The sequence below is a fragment of the Ylistrum balloti genome, unplaced genomic scaffold, assembly GCF_031769215.1.
Source record: "Ylistrum balloti isolate Yb309-2 unplaced genomic scaffold, AGI_CSIRO_Ybal_v1 Utg371562, whole genome shotgun sequence".
NCBI lineage: Eukaryota > Metazoa > Mollusca > Bivalvia > Pectinida > Pectinidae > Ylistrum > Ylistrum balloti.
This window is the reverse complement of record NW_026782803.1, coordinates 255262-266563: the sequence shown is the minus strand read 5'-3', so window position 1 is coordinate 266563 and position 11302 is coordinate 255262.

Sequence of the window (11302 nt, the reverse complement as noted above, 5' to 3'; positions counted from 1 at the left end):
AATGGTAATTTCAAGGATTTGATAGTGTTGGAGAACACACATATATACATTGTGTATATCTCTTTATAATTTTTCTGTAAAATCAATTTTTTTAAAAATTTGTTTTAATTTTAGTTGATTCCATGGGAATGGCTAAACCACATATATGTTGACAAAGTGACATGAATTTCAGAACTAGTTGATTTCATAAACATAATTTATCCATAAAATCAAGTGCGAAAAAAAAATCACAATTTTCTGAAAAACCGCAAAATTCAATCCCAACAAATATACTTGATCTAACAGAATTAGTTTTAAGGAATTTTGTTCTCAAGTCAATTTGATAGCTTAATCTTGGTATATGAAAGTTGTCCGTACATTTATGTATAAACTCATCCTTGAAAAGGGCTACATTCCATAATGACATACAATTTTAATACGGTGTGTGAATACAGGCCCTTTGGACCTACTGATTGACTTCTGAATTGCCTGAGACAATGATATAACATCTAATAATATTGCTATAGGTGTGGGTGGGCTTATTACAGGACAATGTTAAAACATCTGTTAACATTGCTGTAGATGTGGGTGGGCTTATTACAGGACAGTGATATAACATCTGTTAACATTGCTGTAGATTTGGGTGGGCTTATTACAGTACTCTGGGTTTTTTGACAGATAAATGAGAACTTCAGCTGTAGATATATTTTTATGACTGGTACCTGACAACTTTAGGAGAGAAGTCATTGTGTATAACACTCTGTGTATCTGTGATATAGGTGTCTCCGCTAAAAACACCCAACATTTTGTCACTTTATGCAAATAGTCTCTACCTATATAGTTGGGTTCATGCAAGGCATTGTGACAATAAAAACCAGACACCTAAGGAATAAACATTATTTATACCTTATTGATGAGATGGGGATCTCGACCCACAGGAAAAGACTCAACTAGAGCAGAAGATGTTTGAGGGTGAGAATGTTCAAGGCTTTCTGTTGAATGGTGAATCAACAAACCTTTTATTACAAGCATTTGTCACTTAATATATCTAGAAATATGATTTATTTTGATTTTCTGTTTTGATTAGAATGAATTCTCTCACACGTAGAGATCATGTGTGATTATGTTGATATGTGTAAAATAAAGTAGCAAGGATAGAAAAATTAATCATGTAATTAAATGGCTATAAATAGAAGTCAAATTAAGTATAAAATATAGAAAAATTAATCATGTGATTAAATGGCTTAAAATAGAAGTCAAATTAAGTATAAAATATAGAAAAATTAATCATGTGATTAAATGGCTTAAAATAGAAGTCAAATTAAGTATAAAATATAGAAAAATCAATCATGTGATTAAATGGCTTAAGATAGAAGTCCTATAAAGTAGTAAAGATAGAAAAATTAATCATGTGACCAAATGACTACAAAACAGTAGCCATAACCTATGATGTGATGCTGTTGTGAGTTAATATTTATAGTTGTGAGTAAAACTACAAACATATGAATTGTCACAGGTTGTAGCCCAGTCTGTTAATTCACTCATTGTTTTATAGAGTATACTCAGATGACACAACTACCTGTGCCTTGATTGTAAGTAAGACTTATTGAACTCCTTCCCACCAAAATCTGTTTTAATGTGATTTAATTCTTCAGCAAACATCAAGCAGAATTGTCTCATTGCTTTCTTCATTAAACTTCATATTATGGGAGGTACATATTTTTTATCTAAGGTTTGAACTCATAATATTTCATGTATGTGTAATGGAGATCATTATGGATTTCATTGCCTCTGCTAGGATTCGAACCCAGGACCTCTGGACTACTAGTCTGACGCTCAACCGATTGAGCTAGGAAACAGGGTGGTATATTGTGGCTAGGATTTTACCACAGTTATACGTAGTTATTGTCAGGTTTTACATTCCATTGGTGTACCATGTACACTACTGAGTTTTTTATTTCTTCACAAATATTCTTGTTGAGTTGAAACTGACAGAGTGTCTTGTTAAATAGTTTTTCATGTTGTAATGAAACAGACATGGATACTTTAAAATGTTATATGAATACAATATCATGTGGATCATCAATCGATCATTTCAATGACAGGAATATGCAATTTAAGTTTTTGCCCAAATTATTCTGATGTCCTTTCAATGTTTTAGCATTGGTGTAAAGTCCATAAATACAGAACCATTACAAAAAGGTTGAGGGCACTTCAGACTAGTTAGCATTAGTACAGTTAAACACCGAAGACATGATCATATCTGCTGGTATTATAGATATATGACATAATTGTAATTTTTTTCGTGTGTGTGTGATGGAGGATTATCTTATTGTGTGCATTTAAATCTCTGTGATGATGTACGACAGTGTTAAATGTAAGTCCGGTGTCTGATGATGTCTTGATCTGTAGTCTATTACTATACTGTATGATGTTGGTTAAGGCTGTTATTTGTAGACTAAATAATGGCAATGTTATGCTGACTAGAATTTTGAAATAATGGCAAGCAGGCATTGTTTATAGGAAAACAACCAGTTTGATTTATTTTCATTTTTGTAATTTGATTTATATATTTTGCCTGATGTTTATTTTGTCCTGAAATAAATAAAAATATGTTTATTTCAGCATTTCAGATTTTTGCATTAAACTATAGATTCTCATTTATTTTCACCCGATTACCAAAAAAAAAATTTAGGCTGAAGATTCAGCCCGATAGATTACAAGTGTTTAAATGTACATTGATTCTGAAATCATTAAAGTGAAAATGGCGTGGTATTGCTATAAAGGAAAAAGAAACATGATTGAGGATGATATATACACTAATGTTGTATATGTATAGGTATCACATATCTTTATAGATTTGAGGGGAAATAGAATATTTACAGAGCCATTCAAAGTCTTATAAATACAATAATATAGTTTTGAAGGAAGTCAGAAAATTATGAATGTGATAGGATATTACGATCAGAATTATAGTGAGCTTTTTACAAGGATTGGGTGAGTTGTTATTAAAACTTGTGTGTGATTCAGTCTCCGACATTTTGTTTGAGATGCTATCTGTGTATTGCACAGTTGAAAATAAAAAAAAAAGTGACCCATTTTCACTTTTTACTAGAATCGCTTTCATCATGAAATGCCAGAAGGGTGTTGCCCCACCTTTAGCTTAACTAGTCAAACTTTCTGTCACAAGATGCAGTCTGTTATCAGATATCTTTATTTTCAATGATGTTTAAGAATCACTATGAGAATCACATGCCAAAAGTTTTGGTAGGAAGCATTCCTAATTGTTTGGATAAACTTACTATGTCAGGACTTTACCTAGGTTCAGGTTTGTTTAATTGATATGGTATCTTAGAGTTATAAAACAAAACACTAATCATTATATTAATCTTCAGGTGAATGACAGAGTGAACAGACAATAAGCTGATGTTTGTAACATAGATTGAACAGACAATAAGCTGATGTTTGTAACATAGACTGAACAGACAATAAGCTGATGTTTGTAACATAGACTGAACAGACAATAAGCTGATGTTTGTAACATAGATTGAACAGACAATAAGCTGATGTTTGTAACATAGATTGAACAGACAATAAGCTGATGTTTGTAACATAGATTGAACAGACAATAAGCTGATGTTTGAAACATAACTGAACAGACAATAAGCTGATGTTTGTAACATAGACTGAACAGACAATAAGCTGATGTTTGTAACATAGACTGAACAGACAATAAGCTGATGTTTGTAACATAGACTGAACAGACAATAAGCTGATGTTTGTAACATAGACTGAACAGACAATAAGCTGATGTTTGTAACATAGACTGAACAGACAATAAGCTGATGTTTGAAAACATTAAAAAATGCTGTTATTTATTAGCCTTCACATAAAAGTGCTTCTGTGCTTCTTTGTCATAATCATTTTCTGAAACATCTTATAAACATGAGGCCAAGGTTTCTAATATTCTACATGTGTAGTTTAATTCTTGAATTAATTCAGCTATCAATTTTGTATGAATAACATTGAACTATTGACAGGGCAGCTTCACAAACCAATTGTGTTCTACGATACAAGATGACTATTGTATTGAACTTTGTTGGCTTGCACAGTTGTCAAATTCTTAGAAGTTAAAAGTTTGTAAAATTTTACAATCTGTTTCTTCTCAATAGAAATGTAATTATGCTCTAGTAGTGATATTGACTGTGTAGTTTGGTGATGTAAAGATCTATATCATTTGTGTTCAGATAAATCTACATTAGTCATATTCAAGATTACAGAGAGAAAAATAGTGTAAAATTGCTACAATATCCCTGTAATGGATCTGGCCTCATTCTATCAGTATGATTTGGTCATGGTGGGAAATGTGAGAAAGGTACCAAAGCCTCGACATCAAGGAAAAATTCTAATTTGTTTGTTTATTTCTAAGCTGTACCTGGGATAGATAGATAGTGCTATAGATATGTTTAAATGATTATTTTATAATCAAAGGACACAGATGTTTTCCGGTCGAACCTCGTTATCTCGAAGTCAGTGGGACTATGGGAAAAATTCGAGTTATCAAAATATGATCGAAGGTTTAATGTAAACTTTGACTGGGACTCAAAATACTTGAAATGATACAGGGTCTTTGATTTATAAGAGATTGAGATAATGCAATTCGACTGTATTTAATATATTTACATTTAATGATAATACGTTGTACATGTATTGTTAAACCAAATTCTTCATATTGCACTTAAAAATGCTCATTATTGGAAGCTTAATAGAAATAGCAGCTTACTAATAATTCTTAAAAGAAATGAAATGGTTATTTTTAACTTTTCATTGTTTAGATATATTGCTGTACAAATACAGCATGACTATAAATGATATTGGTTTTCTTTTCGATCTGTCTGAAATCCTTGTCATTCATCGAACTTTAATGCTGAGTATTATATCTCTAATTATCACAAGGTATTGGACAATCACTTACGTTTAATAATCAATAAAGCTTAATTGGTCGTCAAATCAATAAAGTTATTGAGCTTAGACTGGACATTTCCTATTTCTATTGAGCTTAGACTGGACATTTCCTATTTCTATTGAGCTTAGACTGGACATTTCCTATTTCTATTTAGCTTAGACTGGACATTTCCTATTTCTATTGAGCTTAGACTGGACATTTCCTATTTCTATTGAGCTTAGACTGGACATTTCCTATTTCTATTGAGCTTAGACTGGACATTTCCTGTTTCTATTGAGCTTAGACTGGACATTTCCTATTTCTATTGAGCTTAGACTGAGCTTAGACTGGACATTTCCTATTTCTATTGAGCTTAGACTGGACATTTCTTATTTCTATTGAGCTTAGACTGGACATTTCCTATTTCTATTGAGCTTAGACTGGACATTTCTTATTTCTATTGAGCTTAGACTGGACATTTCCTATTTCTATTGAGCTTAGACTGGACATTTCCTATTTCTATTGAGCTTAGACTGGACATTTCCTATTTCTATTGAGCTTAGACTGGACATTTCCTATTTCTATTGAGCTTAGACTGGACATTTCCTATTTCTATTGAGCTTAGACTGGACATTTCTTATTTCTATTGAGCTTAGACTGGACATTTCCTATTTCTATTGAGCTTAGACTGGACATTTCCTATTTCTATTGAGCTTAGACTGGACATTTCCTATTTCTATTGAGCTTAGACTGAGCTTAGACTGGACATTTCTTATTTCTATTGAGCTTAGACTGGACATTTCCTGTTTCTATTGAGCTTAGACTGGACATTTCTTATTTCTATTGAGCTTATACTGGACATTTCCTATTTCTATTGAGCTTAGACTGGACATTTCCTATTTCTATTGAGTTTAGACTGGACATTTCTTGTTTCTATTGAGCTTAGACTGGACATTTCTTGTTTCTATTGAGCTTAGACTGGACATTTCTTGTTTCTATTGAGCTTAGACTGGACATTTCCTGTTTCTATTGAGCTTAGACTGGACATTTCCTATTTCTACACCGAGTTAAAAAAATATCTAAGTTATCATTGTAATAACATTTATGGTTTGACCAATCATGTATCAACCCCATTATAGGTCTATAACTGTAGTGACAAGACTTACTTATTTTTAGCTGAACTCCATAGCAACCATGTTCTAAAGCATATATCCAATTTTGTACACTCTTAACTCTTTTTTTTATTTTTATTTATTTTTGACAGGAGATATAATTTGAATGGCTTCCTACCAAAGGTGGACATTTATTACTCAATATCATTATATTTACTTTACGAACTTGAATATATCTGGGGTTTGTTTTGTTTGCTGACCTTATCATCTAAAGAAAAGTCAGGGAAATTGTTAGGCAGAATCTGCTGGTTCTAACTGGTGATATGTCTGATGCTTTTCATCTTGAATGGGGTGTCATGGCCTCCTACTCTCATGTAAATTTATCAATTATACCTCTCACAATATAGAGCTTATGTTTATCATTCTAAAAGGGGCAACATTGGGATGTAAATGGACATAATGATTTTTGTGTAACTACTGTTTACATGTTTTGAACAGGAAAACGATTTGTCGAAAAATCGGCCCACAGGTGGTATGTTGCAATATACAGTTTAATGTGTAATATTTGAAAGATAAAATGCTCAAATGATTTTTATAAATAGAAAGACCTTGAGTTGTGCTATTATGTGGCTAGTAACATTCTGGTGATAGACTACATTTTTTTTCAGAAATAAGAAAAAATGTCTGACCTATGTATCAGGTCTAGGGTCTGTTAGATCCATTGCTCAAGTTTTTTATGAAAAGCAAATGTCGTGTCATAATGGAAGGTCAGAAGTTAGTGTTACAGTCAACATAACTGACCTAGAGCGGTCCTGGTGTTCTGCTTTTAGTCACAGATATTTGTTTTGAAGTATATTCTAATATTACAAAAGTCTATGTAAATATGTAAATAAATCATTTGAATAGATTATAATATATAAATCACTTGTACACAGGAATCATACTGATTATATTGCTGTAGTGATAAAGCATTACATTGTTCTTGGAAGTTTTTGATGCGATTTATTGTTGGCTAAATTTGTCCTCTGCTGAAAGATATTTATAAATGAAATTGAAGTTGTATACACATGGTACAATATATGATAACTATACTGATGAAATGTGTTTATCAACCGGTATATTGAAATGTGAAATTTTATTGTTCTTTGCAAATGAGGATTTTATGACTGAAGGATGAAAGTTGGACTAGTATGTAACAGATTTATTGCTTCAGAGATAAATTTCATCACAGGGTGTCAAACCAGAATATCTAGTTTAATCATACCGTATTTTCACTATAAGAGCAGAAACTGAAAAAAAAATAATATGAAAGAAAACTTGCCATTGTTTCACTCAATTTTTAGCTTTGAAAACACTCTCTGATCTCACACGTTAACTATAAAAAGTTAGATATTTTTGAAAGTGAAATAAAAATTAAATTATTCATAATTCCTACAGGTATTTATACTAAGAAATGAGGTTTTGGCTGTGTAATGTTTATTGTTTTAAGGAATATTCACAGAGATGTTGAAACCTAAGTATGAAAAGCTCTTAGGTCAAACACTGATGTTTGAGAATGGATTTGGTTCTTGATTAATTGAGATCTGGTCTATTCCATATTTGATTCCTTGACATTGATGTAGAGATTTTGTTTCAGATACTACAAATATTGGTGTTTTCATGTACATGTATTTTTTATGAAATAATATAACACATGTATTTCCATGTAATTATTTTATTTCGTGTTTAAACTGCTTCATTTATTGGATTGGTGCATTGACAGGGAACATAGTCTCCTACTCATTTGTACTGTAGAAAAATCTTTGATTGAAAATAAGTTCTAAAAAAACACAGTATGTATTTGCAACAATATATGTATTCTATTGAATGATATTACACTAATTTTTATATAACCCACATATTCTTTATTTTGTCGAAAGGGCTATTCCAGTAAAATATCTATTCCACTCCAGGACTCCAGGTTTTGGTTAGGGCTATTCCAGTAAAACATCTATCCCACCCCAGGACTCCAGGTTTTGTTTAGGACTATTCCAGTAAAACATCTATCCCACTCCAGGACTCCAGGTTTTGTTTAGGGCTATTCCAGTAAAACATCTATCCCACCCCAGGACTCCAGGTTTTGTTTAGGACTATTCCAGTAAAACATCTATCCCACTCCAGGACTCCAGGTTTTGTTTAGGACTATTCCAGTAAAACATCTATTCCACTCCAGGACTCCAGGTTTTGTTTAGGGCTATTCCAGTAAAACATCTATCCCACTCCAGGACTCCAGGTTTTGTTTAGGGCTATTCCAGTAAAACATCTATCCCACCCCAGAACTCCAGGTTTTGTTTAGGGCTATTCCAGTAAAACATCTATCCCACCCCAGAACTCCAGGTTTTGTTTAGGGCTATTCCAGTAAAACATCTATCCCCCCCAGGACTCCGGGTTATGTTTAGGGCTATTCCAGTAAAACATCTATCCCACTCCAGGACTCCGGGTTTTGTTTAGGTGTACCACCCATAAAGTTTGATTGATAATTTACTGAGAAGAAATAAACAGGAACCAAAACCATGAATAGAAGTGAGTTTATGGTAGATTCCAGAGGTCAAATAGATATTTTATTGGAATAGTGTTATTAGTAACTACAGTATATATTAAATTGTTGTTCCCTTGATATTATTTTGTTAATATAGAAAGAATAATATTAGCTGAATCAACAGTTGTGTGGTAGGGAACCACAGTACATGTACTAACACTTATAGGACGCTGTACTTCCTGTCATAGTAATGGAGATCTGTCATAGATCATATTGTCAAATAGATCCCCTGCATACCAATACCAATAAGTTTATTGCTGTGTAAGTAAATAATAAAAAAAACACCATCATGGAGAGACTTTACATTAAAGGTTTGATTGTACTGTTCTGTGGCCATGAGATCCCAGTTATTCAAAATTTGAAAAGAGTTCACCAATGGTTGGTTTAAAATTCAAAATGGATCTAAAATGAAATAGATAGATCTGACATTATTTCTCTGTTTCTGTAAAAACTAATAATTTTCATGGGTGTTTTATGTTCTTTGATTTCATTGGTAATTCTAATAATCAAATTCACATCATAGAAATGATTAGTGAAAGTTTAAACTGGTAGAAACTTTCATTGCTAGTAGAATTAAATATAACATATTATCAACAAAACAAAGTGCTAAGAATATAATAGAATCTAGAGGGAAAAAATTGGTGAAAAAATTATTTAACAATATATGAAATTTCCATTGAATAAATCTAATTGAACTTTTATCACTCGTGGGCTAAAGGTGACCTCTGGAGGTTTGATTTCAATGTATATATGTGTAAATGAGATGCCAAGGTATCAGGAAGTTAAGTCAAATTGTGTGTATCAGTCGTGCTTTTCTGATCAGTGAATGTGTTTATATATTGACTAATATATAAACTGTACAATATTGTGTCTGATATGCTACAAAGGATGAAATGTATTTATTAAATGTAAATAAAAATTTTCATTTCTTTTAAACTTCGTTATTTTTATCTTCATGAACAGAACTTTTACCCAGCATTAAGTCTACCGTTCCTTGTAAGCTTCCCTACAGCATCAGTAGTATGTGACATGTCATTCCATCACAATACCAGATGACCAGTGTTCTGATACAACTGTAATTACAAATGGCCCCTCGTACTTGTGATATCACAATATCTTTACTGTAATTACAAATGGCCCGTCGTACTTGTGAGATCACAATATCTTTACTGTAATTACAAATGGCCCGTCGTACTTGTGAGATCCCAATATCTTTACTGTAATTACAAATGGCCCCTCATACTTGTGAGATCCCAATATCTTTACTGTAATTACAAATGGCCCCTCGTACTTGTGAGATCCCAATATCTTTACTGTAATTACAAATGGCCCCTCATACTTGTGAGATCCCAATATCTTTACTGTAATTACAAATGGCCCCTCGTACTTGTGAGATCCCAATATCTTTACTGTAATTACAAATGGCCCCTCATACTTGTGAGATCCCAATATCTTTACTGTAATTACAAATGGCCCCTCGTACTTGTGAGATCCCAATATCTTTACTGTAATTACAAATGGCCCCTCGTACTTGTGAGATCCCAATATCTTTACTGTAATTACAAATGGCCCCTTGTACTTGTGAGATCCCAATATCTTTACTGTAATTACAAATGGCCACTCGTACTTGTGAGATCCCAATACCTTTACTGTAATTACAAATGACCCCTTGTACTTGAGATCACAGTACCATTACTGTAATTACAAATGGCCCCTAATACTTGTGAGATCCCAATATCATTACTGGCCATGCTACATTTTGACTGATTTAATAGCTGAATTTACAAGATTTTTTCACTAATATAAGTGGACACCTATATTGCCAAAAATGTTATTGGAGATGTAAAAATTAAATTAGTATTTTCTGGCTATGATTACAGTCGATATAATTGCAAAATGCCACTCTGACAACTCTTATCAGGTCGCCTGCGATGATAACGACCATTTCTTCGTCATTAAATAGCAAAAGAAATATAGATACCTTGTAAATGAATTCGATACAGAGAACCAATGTCTGTTTGATGATTTCCCTTCAAGCTTGAGGGATAACTGCAGAATCTTGAACCATTGAGAAATGACAGATGTACATCTGATCAAATGTGAACTCCTTCATTATAATTCTGCGAAGGACACATTGAATAATTGCTATAGACATATAGGCACTTTGTAGCTAAGAAATAAAAACAAAAAATCAAAGACAGAAATATTTGGTACAAAAATATAAACATTTATTTCAAAAATATTTTGAGGCCTAAACCTTCCCCAACATTGTAGACAGTGGTCCATTTATGGACAGATTGAGCAGTACACATATATACAACAGAAGTATCTACACACAATACCAACCACTCTCTCTCCATCTCAAAAATCCATCCCATAAAAAAAACGTTATGTACATTCTATAATTTAAGACTTTCTGGAATTAATTACTTTGATTGATGAAAAACTTCTACCTTTTTGAAGATTCAATTTTTAGCTTCTTGTATTGTTTTTCTGCTTTACGTTTCTATAATAAGTTCGTCAAGGACAGCTCTGTGTTAATTAAATAAGCCTCGGCCGAGTTCTCCCAAAATGTGTGAAAACAAGGTCTTGGAAATATTGCTCCCTAATTAAATAAGCGATTGCACTCATAAACATCTACCTATCTATCACCACCCACATCTAATTACCTGTGGTCCCCAACCCACA